The sequence below is a fragment of the Phascolarctos cinereus genome, unplaced genomic scaffold (assembly GCF_003287225.1).
Source record: "Phascolarctos cinereus isolate Bilbo 61053 unplaced genomic scaffold, phaCin_HiC Scaffold_9;HRSCAF=440, whole genome shotgun sequence".
Classification (NCBI taxonomy): domain Eukaryota; kingdom Metazoa; phylum Chordata; class Mammalia; order Diprotodontia; family Phascolarctidae; genus Phascolarctos; species Phascolarctos cinereus.
In genome coordinates, this window is record NW_027556402.1 from 69,148,724 (window position 1) to 69,170,846 (window position 22,123).

The following is a 22,123-nucleotide window of genomic DNA, read 5'->3' on the forward strand; positions in this document are numbered from 1 at the left end:
TACTCACAGCAAGGAAAAATGCTGCAAACATATTCTTCAGGAATTTAAGTACTGACAGGCTGTTTCTAAACTTGTAAGAACAATAAGATCTTAAATAAAAAAATAAAATATATTATTTTTCTTTCTTTCTACAATAGTTTAAAATAAAAAAACTATTCCATTTATTTCATATCTATTTAAAACAATCATCCCTGTGCTAATTTCTTTAATCAGAATCTGGAAAAGAAATTTAACTACTAATTTTAGTTATTCAGAGAATTAGGTTAAATGTTGTTTAGTAATAGATAATTATAAAGACTACGGTCAATCACTATTGTTGTTTTACAGTGGAAACTCTAATCATTTTACCAAAGTAATCTAATTTACATTAAGCAGTCCAATGTTCATATATATCATGTAGGCAGTCAGCCCATTACAAAGAATATCATAAATTTTATTTTGGTAAATGAAATTAAGGTAAATTAATAATTTTTTCAAGCATCTACATAACCTACCTTTAAACACGTAGTCCAGGAATATTAGCTCTCATTAGACATCACTCCAGTATAGGAGTAACATCCTGGAACACAATGAAGATTGCTCTGGTGGTTCCTGAGAAAGTACCTCTCCTTTGGAAACGCCCCTGTTATCCAAGAGACATCTCTTTATGCTGACACCGGGTCAACAATTTCAATTATAAGAACTTAGGGGAGTTTCACTTCATTGAAATTATAGTAACAAGTTCTAATAAAGGGTAAAGTATTTCTTTTTATAGAAAATTATGATTAGCCTCTCATTTGGAGACATTTAAGATGCTGCCAAAAGAACAGTCCTTTAAAAATTAATATTTCAAAGTTATGACAATATGAAAAGAGACTGGCAAATGGATTTGAGCAAATGAAATTATGATATTGAAGAAATGGTGAAATTATTAAGTTTCATTGAGAAAAAGCCAAATCTTTACAGATCAATGATCTCTTTAAGTTACAAAACAAATGGTCCTAGGAAATAAGCCTGATAGGTAGGTACATACACACACGCACATGCATGCATGCTTGAGTACACACACACACACACACACACACACACACACAAATTCTCCTTACATAAAATCAAGTTCCTTGACTTTAGACCAATACACAGAAAGGTCATGTATTCACTTAGTATTTTAAAGGTACAGACTTCTTTAAATATTTACTTTTTCCATCTATAGGAAAGAAGCAAATGGATTATTTTGAACATTGTGCTTTAATATGGAAAGCCAATAATGGTATTTTTGTTCTATTGTACCAATTAATAGCCCATCCATTAAAAAGTCATGTTTAAAAGTAAACTAAACTTTGCTTCATACTTACACAGTAAGCATCCATGATCAGATTTGCAGAGCATCTGTTAGTAAACTACACTACTTGTGAAATACAAAATAAGTTCAAAAGACTTCCACTCATGTAAAAGATATAACTCTGCCATTTAAAATTTTCATCCAGAGACACACTAGACCTGTGTCATTGTTGTTAATTAAATGTAGATTGTTGACAGGTCAAATCAAGTCATGTCCCCTAAATATAGCAAGACAACAATAAAAATGCCTTATGTACTAGGGTAATTCTATAACACAGGTATTAGCTCTGTATTAACAGTTTTATCATACAATGCATTTAATAAAATTTAATATGAGCAGACAAATGAGAGTATTTCTAAACAGAATGAAATCTGGGAGCTGGAATTCTCAAAGCAGTTCATTATAGGAAGATAAAATCCAATTTTCCTTACAGTGTAAAAGATGGAATATAGAAAAATACAAAGACAGCAGAAAGCCATAGCTCTGGAAAAGTCCCCATCAAACACCTTGCACAGGTATATAATAAAGAATATAACATATAATATACATAATATATTTTATATAATAAAAATAGTTTTGTGATAATAATGTTATATAATAGACACATGATTACTTTCACATTTCCATTAAATGTATTAAAAGAATGTGTTATCTCAGTGAAGCCATATAATTCAGAGTTAAGAGTGCCACCTATCACTTACTTATCTGGAAAGTCAGTGTTACATAGCTTGCCTGGCCTTTTCTAAAGTCTTCTTGTAATGCTAGGAGGGAAGTCTCCCAGCTCCAACTCATAAATACTTAGTTTTTAGTTTCTTATAACATTTTTAAAGAAATTCTCTCATATAAAGGCATTTTATGATCAACTAAACATATTTCGAGTTGGATGGGAAATCCATTGTATTAAAAGAACTAGGTGCAATGATACTGTCTATATTTAAAGCATAAGTTTTAAAATTATCTAAACATCTAGATCATTTAAACCAATCTTATAGATTAATCTGTGCAAAATATTTTAAAACAATCAAGAGTGTAATACACATTTCAGGATTAAGGAAGTATTTACTGAGTAGTTTCCCATCATAGGGGGACAGGTTACAATGTGTTGGTATTTTACATTCAAGAGGTTATCTAGGTAAAGTCTTTGAATATATCTCAAATAGCTTACTTTAGGTGTTTAAAGTGATTCTGAATTAATTATTTCATGCTGAAAGGCTACCAAAATATTTAATGTAAATATTCTATCTCACAGAGAAGCACAATAAAATATAAGTAAAAACTGAGATCCTGTCAAGTCTTAGATCTTAGTATAAAGAACAATGTCACAGTAGGAACTTAACATGTACCATAAAAACAGAAAGCTACCTCTTAAAAAAAAGCCTCACATTCTCTGGCTATATAATAGTATTTACCTATTTTAATCTTGCCTTCCGTGTTCCTAATACCTCAAATTATTTGAACTGTAAGTATGTATCACACTAAGCAGTACGATATTAACAAAAGATCAAGACAACCTTAACAGTCTTCCAGAATAGCATAAAACAGCTGATAAATCCATGTCAGATAATGTACAAATAAGAAACAAATGCAAATATCACAGTAGGAATGATAGTATCCACTATCTTTCCAGTTTCAGAAGAGGATACAGATTTACCTCCATGTATACTTGCTTTTTTCATTGACAGGATTACACCTGGCACCTTATAAAGTAAACTTATAACAAAAGCACAAGATTTATATCTACAATTCAAAGAGTTTCTAGAATTTTCAACTTCAGTGTTGATGTAATCATATTAAAAAATGACCTGGATTAAAAAAATAGTCATGTTTCACACAATCTTTTGTTAGATAAGAAGAGATAACCTAAGAAGTATTTTATATATAGAAACAAATGAGTGTTTCCATTTAAGATGTATTAATGAATTACCTTTTCATGTAAGAGTTTTACTTTATACAACTCTTGTGTAAAGTTCTAATTGGATCTCACAAAGTATGTATTAAGCATGAGTCCCAGCATTCTAAAATTCTAACATGGTATAACAATTGTTTTGAAACAAATGACTTCTCAAGACAGTAAGGTATTACTATCAATCACCAACAAGTTAATTCCATATAATAAGGCAGGTTTGGATGCAGACTGATCCATTGTGGAATGCTGTATCTAAAATTGATTACAACAGCACTCAAAATGAATGCAGCCCTCCAAACCACTTCTTTGCTCAGAAACATTAATCTCAATTAGAAGGAAAGCTTCATAATGGTAATGCTTGGTATGAAAAAAGTATGGAATAAATCAGGTTTTATAAGACACATCAATTAATCAGTTTTAGAACTAAGAAAGCTTCTTTAAGGCAAATTTTAAAAACCAGGACTGTTGAAAGCTCAGACATTTCCCAAACTTTCAAGTATTTGCTTGCTTAAAATTATGGAACATTTTCTTTTATATGATTCATATAAAACTTTTTTAAACAACATTATACCGTTGAGGCATCCTTTTTAAAATAATTTTTTAAAAAAATTCTGAATGCTTATGTGAAAAGCCTTCTCTGCAAGAAATAGCATTCAGGTTTAGAAAGCATCTAAGAGCACTGAATTTAAAGAATGATTTAAGGAACATATGTTTTTCCAAGGACAAGAGAGATTATCAGACTGCTCCTTCATAATGTTATCAACTTTAAAGCAAGTTAAAGTGAGTTCTGAGTCAAAATTATCTCATAATGCTTTTTAAATTATCTAATAAAAGCACATAAGATTATAAGCAGAGTATGAGTTTCCATGATAATAGGTCTCACTGCATATCTTCATGTACAACTGACTTCCACACCTGCCTCAGATAGAGAGAGAGGAAAGCCAATTTATTGTCACTGCTTTGTGCCATGATCCATAGAATTACAGAGCTGGAAAGTTGTATTTTTAAAAACCATACAATTCTTTCAAAGGGTAAAGATAATTTAAGAAAAAGGAAATATATATCCCAGATACAACCAGAATAAATGCTAATCAACTAACATATATATGGGCTTTATGAGGCTGCTGGTCTCAAACTTTTATCATAACGAAAGGGCTGATAAAGCTTTGTAATACAATGTATCACAAATATACTTCAGTATTTCTAAGTATACTTTTATATCAACTGCAATAATAATATTCTCTTTACATCCAATTCTAAGATGTTCTAATATTTCAGATATTTAATTTGGCTCCTAATTATAACTACATTCTCCTCTCTAATATGCTATTCGCTTGACTGTTTGCAGAGAGGATAATTACTACTGGCTCAAAGAGCTTAGCTGAAAGACTAGTTTGAACTTGCTAACTGGATTATGAATGCTAATCTGAGTTTCCTTTTCAAACAAATGTTAAACTACTCACTCTATTTAGGGAGATTCTGCTGTTCTTCCTTTTAGTTCTTCCTATTTTAGTTTCCACACAGAAAAAAAAAGTTCACTTTCCTCAACAGATACCCTGCTGCCACACCCTTAAAATCATGACAGGAAAAACTATATAATTTACTCAGACTAATAACTTGCTTGACATCACACATATTCAAAAAATTATTAATCATGTAACATTAATAAAAATTTAAGAATAATTACTATTCTGCTTTGGGTGTTCACTTTAAAAAAATCTGCAGCACCCAGAAAGGCCCCAAAATAATTCAGTTTCTCCTAAATACTGGGTACTGATATAGTATATACATACTGCTCCCCAACTGTAACTGCAATATGTTCCATAGATAGTGCAGAAATTGATTTGTCTTTCAAAACCTGAATAACAAAAATATTTAAGTTTCATATTCCTTACCTTCCAGGGAACTATTTTGGGTACTTAAAATGCTTAATATATTTCATTTATAATTTTGCATTGATGGCCCGAGGATTTAAATTTTACATAGGAATGAAACAAGGCTTTTAATGTCTACTCAATAAGAAAAGAAGAAACACAATCTTGGAAATACATTCTCTCACAAATTAATGCAATATATGTTCAGTTACTTAAATGAATTTAAAGATACTTCGTAAAATTTGCAAGTGACTTTTAACTATCAGACTTGGATATTTACAATACTTGGTGAGAGGAGTATTGTTACTGGACTATTTTCATTCCAACACCACAGATTAAATATTTTCTTTGCATCTCCAATCACTAATTTGGAACTTGGAAAACTCACAGAAGGGATTACATTAGGAGATATAGGGTAGGAAGATTTATATAATTAAAATTTTAATGAAGAGTGCACAAGGCTTAGTATATTTAAAGTATAATGCTTTTAAAACAATTTAGTTATTAAATTAGAATTATAGAAACTACAAGTACTCATTCACTAGACAGACCACAAATATTTAATATCCCTAGGTGAGCAAGGAAATATACAATGCTTCTAGACAAAGTTACTAAAATAATTAAACTAACCATATTTTAATTTAGCGTTCTTACAGTGTTACAGTATTTGACTTAAAAAAAATAACTGGAGTCTTCTAAAAGATGTCAGTCCTAATCATGCCTTTTTCTTTAGTAATAAAAGGGAAAAGTAGCACTTGAACATATATTGTAGTGAAAAGACCACCCAGTGGATCTTGCCAGTGTCTACAAATGTCTGACAAATACATTGTCAGAAGATAAGAAATATAGTGTTATGAAGGGACACTCTTATCCACAGAGATCACAGAGAGCTGGAGTTGTGTAAAGATGTGCCACAAGTCAAGCTAGGACAACAGCTTCCACTCTTACTCCCACTACACAATAAAAGTGCCTAAGTACTTTTATTTATCTTCAAAGCATTCTCTAACGACTTTATAAAACAAATGAGTTTGCTGTTATCAGAAAGGGATTTTTTTTCCGGTCCTTCACTCACAGTGGAATAAAATAGTCTGCAAGTCACCAACACAGCTACCTTGCAAGCGTGGCAGAAAGTAATAGGTGCTCAACCCACACAACCTAATGAGTTGAAGAATGATCAAGAGGAAAGACTCTTATAACTAAAGCCCATTCTAATTTGCTGGAGGGAAATATGATACTAAGCTAAGACACGGAACTTTTGACAGAAGGATGTGTAAACACACAGCCATTGTCAACTCAGTTTATTTGGTGCTGCTGGAGTAATTCACGGAGTTCCCCGATCAAGTTTCAACCACGAATTGCCACTTCTAATACCACCACCCCTTTCCAACCTGGCTTCCTTGGCAGTTTGGGAAGCATGTTCGGTACTTTCCCTGGAAACAGCAGACAGCCTTACGTTTCACGTATACAAGAAGCTCAGTACGATACTTCCAGAACAGACCTGGATGAATGAAGCAACAGCAGCACCGTGATGAAAAAATAGGGGTGTGAGTATGTGTGTGTGTTGGCTGGGGGAGATGACCACGATCAGAAAAAGACAGGACTAATAGTTCTCATTAAAAATCTAGCTTGTTGGGACAGACACTCTCCCCTCACGGTCGCCGGGTCTGTTGCCTCCTAAACAGGAGCTCAACGCCAAGCAGGATATCCAAGCCAGAACTGACAGGTAAAGTTCCACCTGAGAGCAGAGTGAGCAGAAGCGGAACAGGAGAGAACAAGGATGCCAGGAGGGGATCTAGCTTGGGAAAGAAAGCCCAGGAAGAGGCAGGCATGCCTCTTTACCTAGGAGCTTTGACAACTTGCTCGCTTCAGCCCTGCTCCGGGAAAGGGGAGATGATGGGAGCCCCTCTCTTAGAAGCGCTCGGAAGGCAATCGCTGAGCAGAAGCGGTGGCAGCGGCTGCGGAGACGGTTCCCCTCCCCCACTGCCTCTCCCCGGGCACTAGGACCCCAGAAAAGAGCAAAGCGCAGCACTTACCCAAAGCTCTCAGCTCGGGCGCTTCCTCTCCTCTCAGTATCCCGGCAGCACCGTCAAGACTAGCATCACGCACGCAGCACTTTGCCAAATTCAAAGGAGAAAAGGGGGAGGGGGTGAGGAGGAGGAGGAAGAGGACGAGAAGGGGGAGAGGAGCCGGTGGAGAGATAGAGGATGAAGGGAAATGCAGGAGATTGGGAAGGGAGGATGGGGGGGCAAGGGAAAAAATACAGCAAGTGTTACAACTTCCTTTCCTTCCCAACACCCCTGCTTGCAGCCTGCGAGGGACGGAGAGAGGGGAGGGAAGGAAACACTGAGCACCAATGAGTTCACTTTCTTTTTCTCCTCCGCACTCTCCCCTCTCTTTCCCCTCCTCCCCAACCCTACTCTCCAGCCCTCTCTAACCTCCACCTCTTCTAATGGGGCGGGTAGGCAGTTTGCTCTTCTCTCCTTGAAAAAGGGAGGAAGGAGAAGGAGGAGGAGGAGGAGGGAGAGGGGAGGTGAGGGAAACCAAGCTGGTGGGACTGAGAGCAGCATCCAGGACCTTAGTTGTGTGACAGGGGAAGCTCCGAAGGGAGCAGCAGTGCAGCGGCTCGAGCCGCTGGGCCGGATACACACGCGCACACACGCGCACATGTGTGTGATGGAGGGGGAAGAGAGAGAGAGAGAGAGAAAGAGAGAGAGAGAGAGAGAGAGAGAGAGAGAGAGAGAGAGAGAGAGAGAGAGAGAGAGAGAGAGAGAGAGAGAGGGAGAGAGAGAGAGAGAGAGAGAGAGAGAGAGAGAGAGAGAGAGAGAGAGAGAGAGAGAGGGAGAGAGAGAGAGGGAGGAGGGAGAGAGAGAGAGAGAGAGAGAGAGAGAGGCAGAGAAAGAAGCCGAGAGGAGCCTACCATGCGCTTCCCCCGTGCAAACCGAGGGAGAACCCAATCACAGGGCCATCCGGACCGAGCTGTGATCATTTATAATCCTTGACTGAACCTCTCCACCATTTGTCAAGATGACAGGTACTTTATTTCTTCTTCTTTTATTATTATTATTATTATTTTTTTAAAAAAAGATCCTCTTTTTACTGCCTTTTTCTGTCAAATGAGATTTGCTGGACTGAACCACGTTTGCCTTGGCTCCCTCCCTCCCTTCTGTGTTGGTTAATGTAAAGCACCGAGGCTCCCATGCTGTGACCAATCAGTGCATCTACTACTATTGCAATGATTTAGGGGTCATCCATGAATAACACTCCACAGTGATGAATGGCTCTCTGCAGCTTTCTGCCCTGATGAGGATGTCTGCACGCTACTGATTGCAAACACTAATGAACTTACAGCTCCATTAGATATTCTGTTACCAACAATGTGAGAGGGGGCGTTTGTGTGTTTTGTGGGGGGCCGAGGAGGGGAGTTCGGGGTGGTGGTGCTGGTAGTAATTGCATTTGGCAAGTGGAAACACTTCGCCGTATAATCAAACCCCTACTCTTTCTGGGGGGAAAATACTTTTCTTGATGCTCCGTAGGGTAAGCACATTAGGTCAGCTGAGTCACCAGAGAAAGTAGGAGTCTTAAAACGCTGCCTGGAGGATTGCTTCTAAGTCAGAAGGGTATAATTAAGGCTTCACACCCCTGGTGGGCAGACCCAGCCTTACAGTAGCTCAGGGGGAGAAAAAAAAAATGACCAGCGGTTGTTAAAGCCTGCTGTCCAAAACTCGATGAGGAGAAATACACCTTTTGGCCAGCCGGGGGTAGGGTGTATCTGTGTGTGTACGGGGGTGGAGGTGGTGGGGGCGTTTTCTGCGAGCTAATAAGTGAAAAACTCAAAATCCTTGAGCTGGGCAGGATGACAGAACAAGTGGTCACCGCTGCCTGCCGACTGGATCGTTTGGTAAACGCAAAGCTGGAACATCACGTCAAAAGAAACCATAACCAAGGCCAATTTTATTGAATGAACACCTGAACACCTCAGATTTCGAATAAAACCACCAAACGTTGTCACTGAAAGTTGGACCGGGGTGCATTTTGTTTCCTGTTCTCTGTATCACAGTGTCTACAGGTTCACGTTTTGGCCCCCTTAGTGGGGTGGGTATGGGACCAGCCAAACACTTTTCTTTCCCTTTTCTCCCCTCCTCTCCCCTTCCTGCAGACTGCTCATTTGAGGACGTGTCCAAACTGTCTCAAGTTCACACCGTCTGCTAGTTTTGAACACCGAGTCACTGTTACTATGTGGAACGGTTCGCTGGTTTCCCCCGATTCCAACATCTGTCACCTTTTCGGTTCAGTGACGAGGGGCTTGGCGGCCTCTCCAGGCTAGGGTGAGTGAGAGTGTGTGTGCGCGCACCCACGTGTACAAATGCCAAGTGTCTCCTAGGGGTGAGCCCCGGGGAAAGCAGTGAACCGAGGCTCCTCGGGAGCGCAGAGGTCCAGGGATAGCTCCCTGCCCATCGGGCGCCACCCAACTCCCCTAGAGCACCCCGAGCACCCTTGTTTGTGTTCCCGGACTACTCTGAAGCCAGGCGGGAGCCAGTCGGGGGAGTTCGAGGATTGCCTGGGCATCTCTCTTTTCCTCTCCCAGCTCTTGCTTACAGGCTTGCCTGCATTCTGGTGATCCGAAAGACTGGCCTAGGGCTGACTCAGAAGAGGAGGAGGAAAACTTCGATGGCAGGAGTGAATGATGAGGGGTAACGTCTCGAGAACTGTGCAGGGTCCTAGGGGCGTGAGGATGATCCCTCACCCCCACCAAGACCCCTCCCCATTCCTCAAAATGAGAACAATTCCACTGAAAACTTTGGAGAAACTAGCAGAATCTCCAGCTCTCCCTTTGGTGCCCAGACACCAAAATGCCTTGTGCTCCAAAACTTTATTTAGAGCGTAATAAAGGGACTAAAATATTGGTAATGGCCGAACTTGATCCACCTAAAGTGGGGGGAGTTCATTTCCATGTCACTGACGCAAAGAAGCAAAGACATTTCTGCAAGGGTATGGGGAGTGGGGAACAAAACAGTAATAATAATACTAGCTTTCTATCACTCTCTTATCTGTCTTTCTATGTCTCTGTCTCTCCATTTCTCAATCTTTGTCCTTTCTCTATCTTTATCTGTCTCTATCACTTTCTCCCTCTCTCTCCCTCCATCTGTCTGCTTTTCTGTCTCTCTCCCCTCCTCTCCTTCCTTCACTCTTTCCTTCATCCCCCAGCACCGTAAAATTGAGAAGTTATTTTTTTTTTTTGGAGAGGGGAGGAATCCTAACTACCGTGCAATCACTTTCCTCATCTTTAGAAATATTAGCTAAAAGAGTAGCACATCATTATCAATTGACAGAGTCAACATTCACTTGCCTTGTTAACACATATGATCTTAAACAATGATCTAACGAATCACTTTATGTGGCTCAGTTTAAATGTGAGCAAAATGGTGAAAGTCTTTTTTTTCAGCTTTAAGACCTCCAAAAAAATTTTATTTTTTTTTCTTTTAAGCATCAGATCTTTGCCTTAATGACCTTTTTTTTGGAAGGGGGAAAATGATACACTTAATATATTGTCCACAAAATTATAGTTTTCCCTAAGATTCTCATAATGATAAGGAAATAAGGTGAGTACAGCTTCTGAAGGAGTATCAGCTGACCTACTATATGACAAGCATAGTATTAGGTGCTGTTGATAAAAAGACAAAAGAGAAATAGTTCCTGTTCTCAAGCAGCTTACATTCTAGGGTAAGTACACATATAGGTATAGAGAGAGAGTAAAAATTGGCAGAACCAGTGTGGTCTCCACTTTCTATTTTGTGCTGGAATCTCCCCCCACCAGCCCCTTTTTGGTATTACCCACAGGATAGATGATTCTGAAAATGGATTTAAACTACAAAACAATGATTTAGAAGTAACCTCAGAGATTATCTAGTCCTAAATCCACCATGTTACATCTTCAAAGTGTTCAGTTTGTAAAAGGCAACATTATTGTTGAGCAGATAAAAATTAAGGGAAACCCTAGAACTCCCTAATATTGCCCTAAGCTTTCTATTCCAATCTTGTTGAATACTTTTATGTTCATTGTAGTACATCCTCAGGCAGGTAAAAGCTACTCTATCCATACAGGCATCTTTCCCTACTCAGCAGTCTGAGTTAGAAGTGTGATCTTTACAAAGAAGTTTTTACCATCTTAGACCATCAGGAAAAGCTTAAGTTGTGCAGTGCCAAACTGTATGACATGTTTCCTCTTTCCAAATTAATCCCTGGAAAGCAAGAAGGCATCTCGCTCTGTGACCATCATGGCTTTTTGCCTCTCTGTGATGCTATGGAAGAAAGGGGGGATGCGTCCTTACACAGCGAATTGCACCACAATAAAACCCAGAGCAGGAGGTAAAATACAAGCCATAGCTATGTGCTTCTCCATCCTCTGTTCGTTCACAACAAACTATTCCCCATGTGTACTTTTGAGTTAGCATTTTTACACAGCTGGTCTTATAATCTGTAATGTACAAAGCTGGCAGGCTCTCTCTCTCTCTCCTTTCCTCCTCCCCCTTTCTCCTTCCCTCTTTCTCTCTTCCTTTCCCTCCCTCTCTCTTTCCCTCACTTTCTGTCTTTGTCTCCCTCTCTGTCTCTCTCATCCCCACTTCCCTAGGGGTCTACCTTGTCACAAAATGCTCAGCCTTCTTAAAAGGAAAATATAGCCCAGTTGCTTCCCAGCTTTTCAGGGCCTTCCCAGTGTTGTCCCTGCTAAGGGAATGGTTCCTAGCTTCCAATTTCACTTTGGGAGGTAAACTAAAATGTACTTTCTTCTTGCAAGAAAAAGAAGTATTTGTGCTGAAATTGGGGGTGGGGTGGGGAGCAGGCAGCGGCAGGGCTCTTGGTGTTCCTGCTGCTGCCAGGTCAACCATCACACCTATTCTGCTAGTAATAAATTGGAATGGCTAGTAAATCTTGTGTGAGTTTCTGCACCAGCCTAAAAGAGAAAGTCCCCATTCCAATTAGAGTCACGTTTTCCTTTTCTTTTTCTTTTCCTCTTCCAAATCCCTGAACAGGATTGGCCTGGGACTGAGTTAACAGCTTGCTTCCTGCTCCCCTCAGAAAACACTGGGGCTACACGGTCTGTCACCTCGCAGCCTGACTTTCTGTGCATGGTTTGCATGTCAGAGCACTCCTGCAGGTCACCCAGGTAGCAGATCCTCAGAGGAATCCAGCAGACAACCTCCCGACTTCCTAAGTATCCTTTCCCATCATTACATCTGCTATAGCTAGCTGGAGTGCCTCTCTGGTTTAGCTGGGTAAGTGTCAGACACTGCAGCCAGTGCACCATTTCCATTGCCTTGTCTCACAGACTATGACCAGCCTGCCAGTTAGGTTCCAGAGAGTGCTGGCAAGTGTGGACCAGGGATAGTATTGGGACAAAGCCAGACTGAGTCCTTTCCCGCCAGCCCCCAAAAGAAAAGACTCAGTGAAGCCAGAAATACATACCTCTGTGTAACACCCACGATGATGGGAACCACTGAGAGATGGGGCAACTTGCCAAAAAAGAGATTAGAGATCTGTGGTAGCTGGGGATGTTCCCAACCAAGTTTGAGGCACTAGTCAATGTTGCAGTTAAAAAGTCCCTCCTCAAGAAGCAAGGCACAGATATGGAAAAATGTGAACAACCAGAATACATTGGAATGGAAATCTCTCCCATAAAGCCCTCACACATTGCTTCAGTTTACTGTCAGTGTTTATTTTTTTTTTCGATGCCAAAAATAAGTCAAGTTATTTTCTTTGGACGTTGAATTGTTGCAAAACTGTAAAACAAATATTCTAATTTGATCGCTGACAAAGTCATAAAATTAAACGGTTGTTTGTAGTGGGAAATATGTCCTAATTACTTTAATTAAAGCAAGATTGGACCCTCAAACATTCATTTAGGAGCCACAAAATGTACTGCCTATCATACAAATCAACCTTTAAACGGGGTCATGCCTTTCCACGACATTAGTTTGTGTTCCACTGCATAAACCCCGACTACACGTGAGCCTGACCTTTGGTGAAAATTATGTACCCCAGCTCAGCATAACTACTGACATGATTTGCTAGAATTTTAGGAAAAAAAACCTTTAAAGTCCGCAAAGGATTTTGAATACAAAGGGATCTTTTCACTTCTTGCTACTACTTAAACTTGCTGCTACTGATTGAGGCGAATTTCTGGGTTTAGAAACCACCACATTATCTTCTCCTAATCATGTGACACTCATAATTAGTCCATTATATGGAGTACCTTTAAAGTGTGGCATCTGCTCTACCAACAGGATTTAGTAAGAAGTTTGCTGAAGGCTTAACCTGTTTGTTGTTGGCAAGGATTTGCAAACTTGAACTGGGACAAAATTTTCTAGCAATATAGTTTTAGAGAGCTAACCACAAGCCCTCCACATAGAGAACCTTCAGTTTGTCAGGGCACAATCTACGATCTGTCTCATAGTCACAAATGCCACTTGCCAGGCAGACATGAAATTTTTGCGCAGAATAAGATTTTAATTATGCTCAGTTATTTTTGGCTGTCTTTTCAAGGAAAAAAATTATTGTAAATAAGGCTTATATTAATAAACTTATTAAACTTTAAAAAAAATTTGCCTCTCCCCTTCTCCAGATATACTCATCCCTACAATTTTTGATTGGAATATTTGAAAAATTTTAAACATCATTACAAGCCTAGATAACTATTTTGTTACCTATTTTAACTTACTTGAATTTCCCTATAAATATTATTTGAAAAACACAAACAAAAATATAAAACTAGTGGGAAAAGATAAAAAAAAGTTTAGGAAACAAAAATCAACAAAACGTACTACAGTTAAAGTTTGAAAAATATGCCACTAATTCAAAATTTGGAGAAAGTTGCTATTAAATCGACACATTCAGATGCTAATTACTTCTTACATGAAATGCATAAAACTTTTTATTAAAAGAATTGGGGTTACCCAAATTTTCTTTCAAGTTTTGTTGATAAAAATTGGAAGGCTCAAGAAGTCTGGGTTTTTTTTTTTAACTTCTCAAAGACGAGAGTTCAGCTGGTATTGGGGAAAACAATCTCTGTTTGTTCCTCTCTGCTCAGGAGGACTGTTTCTAATTGATCTGGCATGGAATTTAGTTGGAGATGTGTATGTTGCAACCTAAGCACAGTCTCTGTATGCTTTGTAAAGTGATAACCATATGGGCCTTATTTGAAACATTTGAGGATTTTAGCCATTAACCTGAGTTAAACTGAGCCATAAATTGAACTCCAATGTATATGTCCCGACAAATTCATCATCATTTTGAATAAGTTGCATCCATACTCCTCCTCTTGGATTAATAAAGATGATGGTTGCATATGGCATGTGGAATGACTGTGATAAAGGACTGTAATCTACCATTTTGTACTGTTTAAATGTAAATTGTTCATATTACACAAGCATTTTCTGTTGTTAGCACTTTCAATAAAATGGAAATGCTTAAAAATGACCTGGGTAAAGAAAAGGCTATATTGTCAAACCTATTTCCTCTTATACTATTTTCCAGTGCACTTTGCTATCATCATGAAGATTTAATTAAGCAAGCTCAGCCAGGCTAAAAGCAAAGCTGTTTGAAGCTGCTACTTATAGAAAAGTATTCAGGACTTATAGAAAATAATTTATTTATTCTTCTTCATTTAGGGATATGAGCTGTTGCTGAAGGATTTTTTTTAAGCCCATGACAGAGTTCTAGAGATTCTTTCCTCATTTCTGAATATCAATTTTATAGCTGCACTTCGTTACAGTTTAATAGTGCTAAGTTATGGATGCTGATGGTCCTTCCTGTACAGCCTTAAATTGCCTTGAAAAAGATACAGTTTCTTTAATTAAAAAAGCTGCACTGAACTAATCCCTCTAGCTGAAAAAAAGAAAAAGTTTTAAGCAATCTCTTTCTGCTCTGGGAGAGAAAAGCAGACAATACCATAACAGATCAGAAACATAAGCTATAGTGTGCAGCCAGGAGCTCAGCAGGGAACTGAATACTGCTCCGACTGTGTCATTTTTTAATCCCCCATCCCAGTTTTCCCCGTCTGACCTCATGCTGAGATGAAGTTATCACAGAAGACAGCTTTACTCTCACCAATGAATCCAACCCTGGGTCTGTATTATCCTCCGCAGATCAAAACACCGCTTTCATCAAATAGCATTATCTGCATAAAAGGCATGCAATTGCCTGATAATTTCACCCAAACTATGCTATTCATTTAAAGGACAAGAAGAGAAATGTAATTCATTCCTTTTTTTGGGGGGGGGGAGGGGACTAGAGAAGCTAACTTATACATCGCTCATGGGAACTTTTCTGTTTTTAACAGAAGATCTCAAGAAGGGGTCCATTTAAAAGTCCCCCAACTCCTGGGCATTAAGATTAATTGTTAGAACACCTCGGCACAGTTTGAGTGACAAAAGTGTAAGCTGTGCAGAAAACTGGCAGTGAGAAATCCCAAAGCTTGCTGATGCAATTAGCTATGCTTCTATGAACCCCAATAATAACATCATATCTGGTAAAATTTGAGGAGCATAAAAATTAACCAGAGTTTATTTTAATGTTGCATGGACCATTGTTCTTATTGGAAGATATTTCAGCCTATTTCAAAGAATTCACATCGTTAATGTTTTTATACAGGAAGACAAAGACATGCAAATTCTGAGCATGTGTTTAGAACATCAATATCTAGGAATGTGTAAGGAGTTAAGTAAGATTTAGAACTTCCTTCAGCTTTTTTCCATTTTAGTTTGGAAAATATTATTCACATATGCATTGTGCTTTGTTAGACTTCATAATGCACTTCTTTTATAATGGACCAGAGCTCCTTATTGAATGACATCACTTGTTTTGCTCAAGGTATACTAGTTGGTTAGAGCAATCAGACCAAGCTCTTTATATGAAGTAAATGGCATCACCAAGGAGTATTAAAACTCCCATGAGGCTGTGGGTGACCTGTTACATGCATGTTAATATCCTTATAATATGTGGTACTCATAATTTTAATGAGTGAGTTTGGAATTGGAAGCCTTTTGCTAGGCCCTTTCAAATTTGACTACGTAGGCTTACCCTGCCTTACCTAGCTTAATCTCAGCTTTCCACTCCTTGATAGGGGTACTCAGGCATAAAATGTGTAGGACCAATGACAAGGATGATCAAAACCAATATTAAAACATAGAAATGCTTCAAATAGGGGCATAGGAATGCCCCTGTGTGTTAGAAAGGCAGGTGAAGAAATATGTCTTTTCCCTGGAAAGATACCGGTTTTATTGTAAAACCATTGTCAACACTATTATTTGTCATCTTTGACATTTTAATTACATTTATGTATTTTATAAAATCTTTAATGTAATTAACACTTTTCATACCGTTTTTCTGGCAATAAGAAACAAAAATGTGAAGTGCCGGGTGGTGACATCCTATGCTGATGTGTTAGCTGAATAAAAGTAAAATGTGATTTTATTTTTTCCAAAATTTTGCTTCATGACATAAAAATTATCTTAAATTTAATGTGATTAAGCATTAAACTGTGGTATTTCCTTGAATTTGATGAAAGGACTATTTTCATGTCAAACTACATTACAAGAACTAGCTTTCAAAATGAACTGTTTAAAATCCCAAATCATTAACAGATCATTTATGGTTCAGTCTCACAGTCTGAGTTGTTTTTTTTTTTGTCCTATCAAATTTACACTGAAGTTATTTAAGCAAAGAGGTGGGGTTTGCATTCTTCTAACATGTGTGTCAGTGATTTTAGAGGAATCACATTTATTTCTGAAGGAGCCAGGGTCAGGAATATTTTTTTTTATCATTTTACTAAAATAGCTGTGATATTTTCAATATGAAATCAGTTAAATCTATTTTTATAAATAAAATTATTTCACATATTGTTTTCTCATATTAAGGTGCGTGATGGCCTGTACCCATTTTAAAGATGGACAACAACTCACAACTCTAGATGCTAGAAATCAAAGTTGGGATTTGGGTCCTTAGATTTGAAATTTTTCCCCCAAGGCCTCTGGATAATGAAAGATTTTTCCATTGGAAGAAAAATGCATCACTCACAGACCTGAATTCCAGATGCAGGCCATGGCAAAACCACATTGTTCTTCTGACTCTGTTCCTTGGAGGCAAAAGGCATGATCTTATGGTTCAGGGAACCAGAATTTCTGAAACCAGTAGTAATATAACTTTTTCACCTTCTACAAAGTGTTGCTTCCCATTCAAAATGTGACAAGGAGTTCCTGGAAACTTTTCAGACCTGTAGTAAAGGCAATTTCTCTACAATGAAATTATGCTGAAAAAGAGCTCTCAGATTTGCTTTATAGTAAAGTGACACAGGTGTTGAGGGTTTCAACAGTCATGGGGGGTCATGATAAATTTAGAGGTCAAAGGTACAGAGAGCTGAAGACAAAGCAGTAACTAGGGTGGATTAATCAGAGTTTTGTCCCAGGGTACCAACATTTAAAGGGTACTTGGTGCCCTTGAACGAGGATGCTACAGCCAGACTTTAGATTAGCTCCTTTCTGGGTCTGGCTACTCTGTTTAGCCTGTCTCTAACCCCTCCCCTCCCCCCAAAGCAGGGGTCTTTCTAACAGCAGCTTACAGTTGTTCGCAGGGTAGAGAGCCTCGCACCACAGATGCTGCCTCAAAGTTGGCTTCATGCTGTTTGTTTGTCCCGGTTGCATATTATATCAGTTGCCCCCGACACAAAAATTCAACAAGTGCTAGTTGAGCTGTGGTTGAAGGACTAAAGTTTCTCAGTATTAACTCTCATATTTTGGTCTTTACCATGAATACTTGGTACTGAGTTTAATTTCATTCATAAAAGGGGACCAAGAAAGTTGGAAGAGTCCTGGAGAAAGGCTGATCGATTCTTATCAGACAGACCACTGGTCCAGGTTCTCTTTCTATTCTCATCTCTGTTCCTGCCCATTCTTAGTACCCTCCTCCTTGTCTTCATAGGAGAAATGCTTTTGTGACCATTAAATTGCCAAGGAGAAATCCAGCACTTTTAATCCACAAAGTCTATGAAAAGCCAGGATGGAACTTCCTTTCTATCCTTGGATAAGATAACTATGGGGAGAAAAAGTAGGCCAGGAGGAGATTATGAGCTACGAGTTCATAAGGAGGGAGGAAATTGGTAAAGAGTGAATCTCAGCCTGGGGAAAGGGAAGGGCAACTAGGGAGGAAATAAATGGAAGAGAGACCACATTTCAGAACCTAGAGTAGAAGGGGTACAAGTTTATCTCAAAGCAACATATCTGCTTAAAAGTATGGGGGCTCTGGCTTCGCTTCAAGTGTTACTGGGAGACTTTTAACTCCACTGTTAGTTTAAAAAAAAAAGAATTTATTTTCTAGTGTTGTATCTTTGTTTTTACAATATTTTAAAAATCTTATGGCAGAAAACAATCATGCCTATTTCTAAAACAAAAACAAAAACCCTCAAAAGAATCAGTTAAGATTTAAATATTTGTGTAGAAGAGATTTCTTTCAGGTGTTTAAATTTCTTGTAACTAAAAAAAAATCTTATTTTTTTAAAAAATAAAGTTGTTGATTTACTTGTAAAAGTAACATATTTCCATGTAAGAAAGAAACTCATTATCACAATATGAAAAAAATGAGAATATCTGTCCAAAGACATTCCATGAGATAATTCAGTGAAACTACAAATTAAGACTTTGAGTCATTTGGTCTACAGGCAACAAAATCAACAATAAAAATCATGAACTTAGATAACTTTTTTTAACCAACAAAAGGCATGTATAGCTAAAGGATTAAATACTAAATATTAAATATTGACAATTGGATCCCAGTATTCAACTAAGATGTGAGCTGGAGTGCTTTTAGAAATTTATTATATTTTTTAGTATTAGAGAAAATTTTAAAAATATTCACATTTGTGAATGACATTTTGCATTTTTTATTCTCTGTAATTAAAGGATGTGGTGAATGAGAAGGAAGGTAAATTGAGTGTAATTGCCTTGTTTAACTTTGACTAAAATTGTAGAATGAACATATAAAAATACTGTGTTTAATTTATAAAATAGATGGACATTTGCAGGTCAGCTCCCTAAACTCTTCATAAGATGGGTTTCAGTGATATTGGTCAGGCTGCAAGCCCTTACATTTTTAACATAAAAGATTATCACTGCACTGACATCCCCATCATCATTTTCATGAAGCTACCTGCCTCTGTAGAATATTATTATGAACAAAATAACTACACTTATATGTGGGATCCCCATTTTCATTTCTTAACTAATTTTATGTCCTGCTTGTAATGAAAAGAAATAATTCAAACATGTTATCTTTGATCTTATAATAATGTTCTTTAGCAGAATTATACTAATAATAAAACCTGATTCACTCATAATTTATTTTCCATACTGTATATACAAAAAAGCACAATAAGACTGAATTTAGGAAAATGAAACAATAATAAGTCTTTTTAAAGTTGAATAGGAGAATTTCACAATTTTTTTTTAAATTTGGTTTAGGTGTAGGGAGAATTTAGAGGAACTGGAATTAGTAAAAGTGAAGCTCAGAATCTTAAAAAAAAGAAAAAAGGATAAGTTATTTTTTTAAATAACAGAAAACAGAAATTCAAAAGGCAAGCAAGGTAGTTTCAGAATAACCCTATTAAACCTGAGTTGTACAGGGAAAAAAACCCAAGCAAATACATAATGAGGTGGAAGAAAGACAAACTATATTAATATAAGTATACAGTTTCAGGTAATATTCCTATATTTTGTCTTTGCATTCTGAAATGTTCATATTTGCTTATATTTATTATATTCACAATAAAACAAAATATTAAAAATAAAAACAGATCTAGTGTTAAAAAAAGTCTCATTTGACATTTAAAAAAAAGTTTTCTTGAGGGAAAACTTGGAGTTCTGCAATATATTTTTTCCTCTCTTTCCTCCCTCACATGGCATAAAAGTTTTTCAATTATCAGGCAAATGATATCCAAATAATGTCCCATTTATGATACACGATGTAATTACTTTAAATGAAATTATTTTGATTATATGTAGTTTGACACTGAACACATATTTTATCTATTGTTTATCATTAAGCTTGTAAAAGTTTTTTGTTTGTTTGTTTTTATTCTGGAATGAACATCCTTTCTTTTCTAAACATAATAGATGTGGAAAGGCACATGGCCAAGTAAGCCAATCTGAGTGAGGAAGACCTGGGTTCAAGTCCTGCCTTCGTTGTTTCATAGCTTTGTAATTGTCTGCAAGTCACTTCAGATAAATCTACGAGACTAAACACTGTAGGAATAGTTCAGTTCTATAGTGCTTTAGGGAGTTTCTAGTTTACTTGAGAGACAGAGACAGACAGAGGCAGAGACAGATAGAGATGCACAGAGAGAGAGAGAGAGAGAGAGAGAGAGAGAGAGAGAGAGAGAAAGAGACAGAGAGAGAGAGCGAAATAGAGAGCAGTTTTGTAGAACTGAAGAACCTTTGAAGAGCATAAATATCTCCCACTGTCTGAAGAAGGGCCATATCCTCCCATGACCTTTGGCCTGCCATAGTTGATAATCCCGTTTTAGGATCAGCAAAGTTAAGCAGGATGAATGGTATGTTTGTCGATGCTCAGAATTACATATCATTGAAAAACTGTCCATGAGAACACCTTAGGGAGTAAATGTGGATGATAATGGTCTACGTGTGGTTACAAAACGATAATGAACCTGTCTAATCAATTGTTCTGAATGGCAATAGATCACAGTGGAGGAAAAGATACACATCATTATTGAACCCCTTGTGCATTCTATGTGACTACTGAATGGTTTTATTTTATGTTTAATCTCACAGTGATGGATTAACCCTTTTGTTTTTTTCAAACAAGAAAAAAATGATTAGCTTATAACTTCTTGTAAGAGTAGGACTTAATACAAATAAATATAACCTATAGAAAAGGGAAAAAAAGAACAAAGAAACCAGAAACCTAATTTTTTTGTCTTTTTAAGAATACCATAAAACAATGGTAGACTACGTACCAAGTCACATTAAATAAATCTTTTTTTTTTACTAGAATTGATGAAGAATGGAATCTTCATTTTTGTTTTATAATTTGGATAAAAATGTATCTTGGACTTGGGTCATGTATATACAGGAGAAGTGAACTGGATTGTAATACATTCATTTTGGTCAAACAGATCCTGCAGTGATCTACAAGGACCTAGCAAACTGTGCAATGGTCTATACATCATGTATCCATTGTACACTCATTGTATATATCGTACATGTACAAATATGGCCTGTACCTAGAGTTACAATACAACTTCAGTACCTGAGGAATATTTCCCTCCTTCCCCTTTAGACTCTATAATTGGTCCAACTGAACACAGGATAAAGAGATTTAGCAATATATAACTAATGTAGTAGCTTGGTAGACTACCTCGATGATCATGATGTTGGTATACACACACACACACACACACACACACACACACACACACACACCATATTAAAGAATGCAGTAGCAAAAGTTGGTATCTGAAGAGACTAAATTATCTAGTCATTTTGATTTTCATTTTGTTCTGGATTAAATTAGGTTACAGAAGGCATTGTAAATGATCTGGGTGTCTTCTGTTTCCCTCTCATTTGTTTAACCAATGAATGCTCTCCCACGTTGACACATATAGTCAATAGTTAGCTCAGTTCTATAATTCTAAAACAGATTTGACACTTCTACTTGTTAAGCTGTTGTGTTTAATGATATCAGTTGTATTAAGTGATATAACAGTCTTTTAGTTTTGTCTTAACCTCATACAATGAATATTAGTTGTATTTTTATTACTAATTGGAAAAAATAAAAGAATACCACTGAAAAAAGAACCTAGCAAAAAGATGTATTCTTCTGATTGTAGTGATATATTACATTAAGTCATCCCCACATACCTAGTTTCTCTTGACCAGTGGAACAAATATATAAGATGGGTGACTAACGGGGGTTAAGCATATAGTAAGTGCCTCCTACAACACAATTTGAACAAAATGATTT

At 37.3% G+C, this 22,123-nt stretch overlaps 1 protein-coding gene and 1 long non-coding RNA gene across 2 annotated transcripts in view; one reads left to right on the plus strand and one right to left on the minus strand.

The window, feature by feature from the left end:
- Positions 1–7,682, minus strand: part of TENM3 (teneurin transmembrane protein 3) — an 825,548-nt gene extending 817,866 nt beyond the window's left edge. Inside the window, 1 exon segment of the mRNA XM_078148915.1 lies at positions 7,135–7,682. The gene's annotated coding sequence lies outside the window, so the exon portion shown is untranslated.
- A 301-nt stretch (positions 7,683–7,983) lies between these two features.
- On the plus strand, positions 7,984–14,572 carry LOC110222559 (uncharacterized). Its single transcript, XR_002328427.2, has 3 exons — positions 7,984–8,132; positions 9,258–9,426; positions 12,130–14,572. It is a non-coding gene; the product is annotated as an uncharacterized LOC110222559 (long non-coding RNA).
- Positions 14,573–22,123: the final 7,551 nt, after the last annotated feature.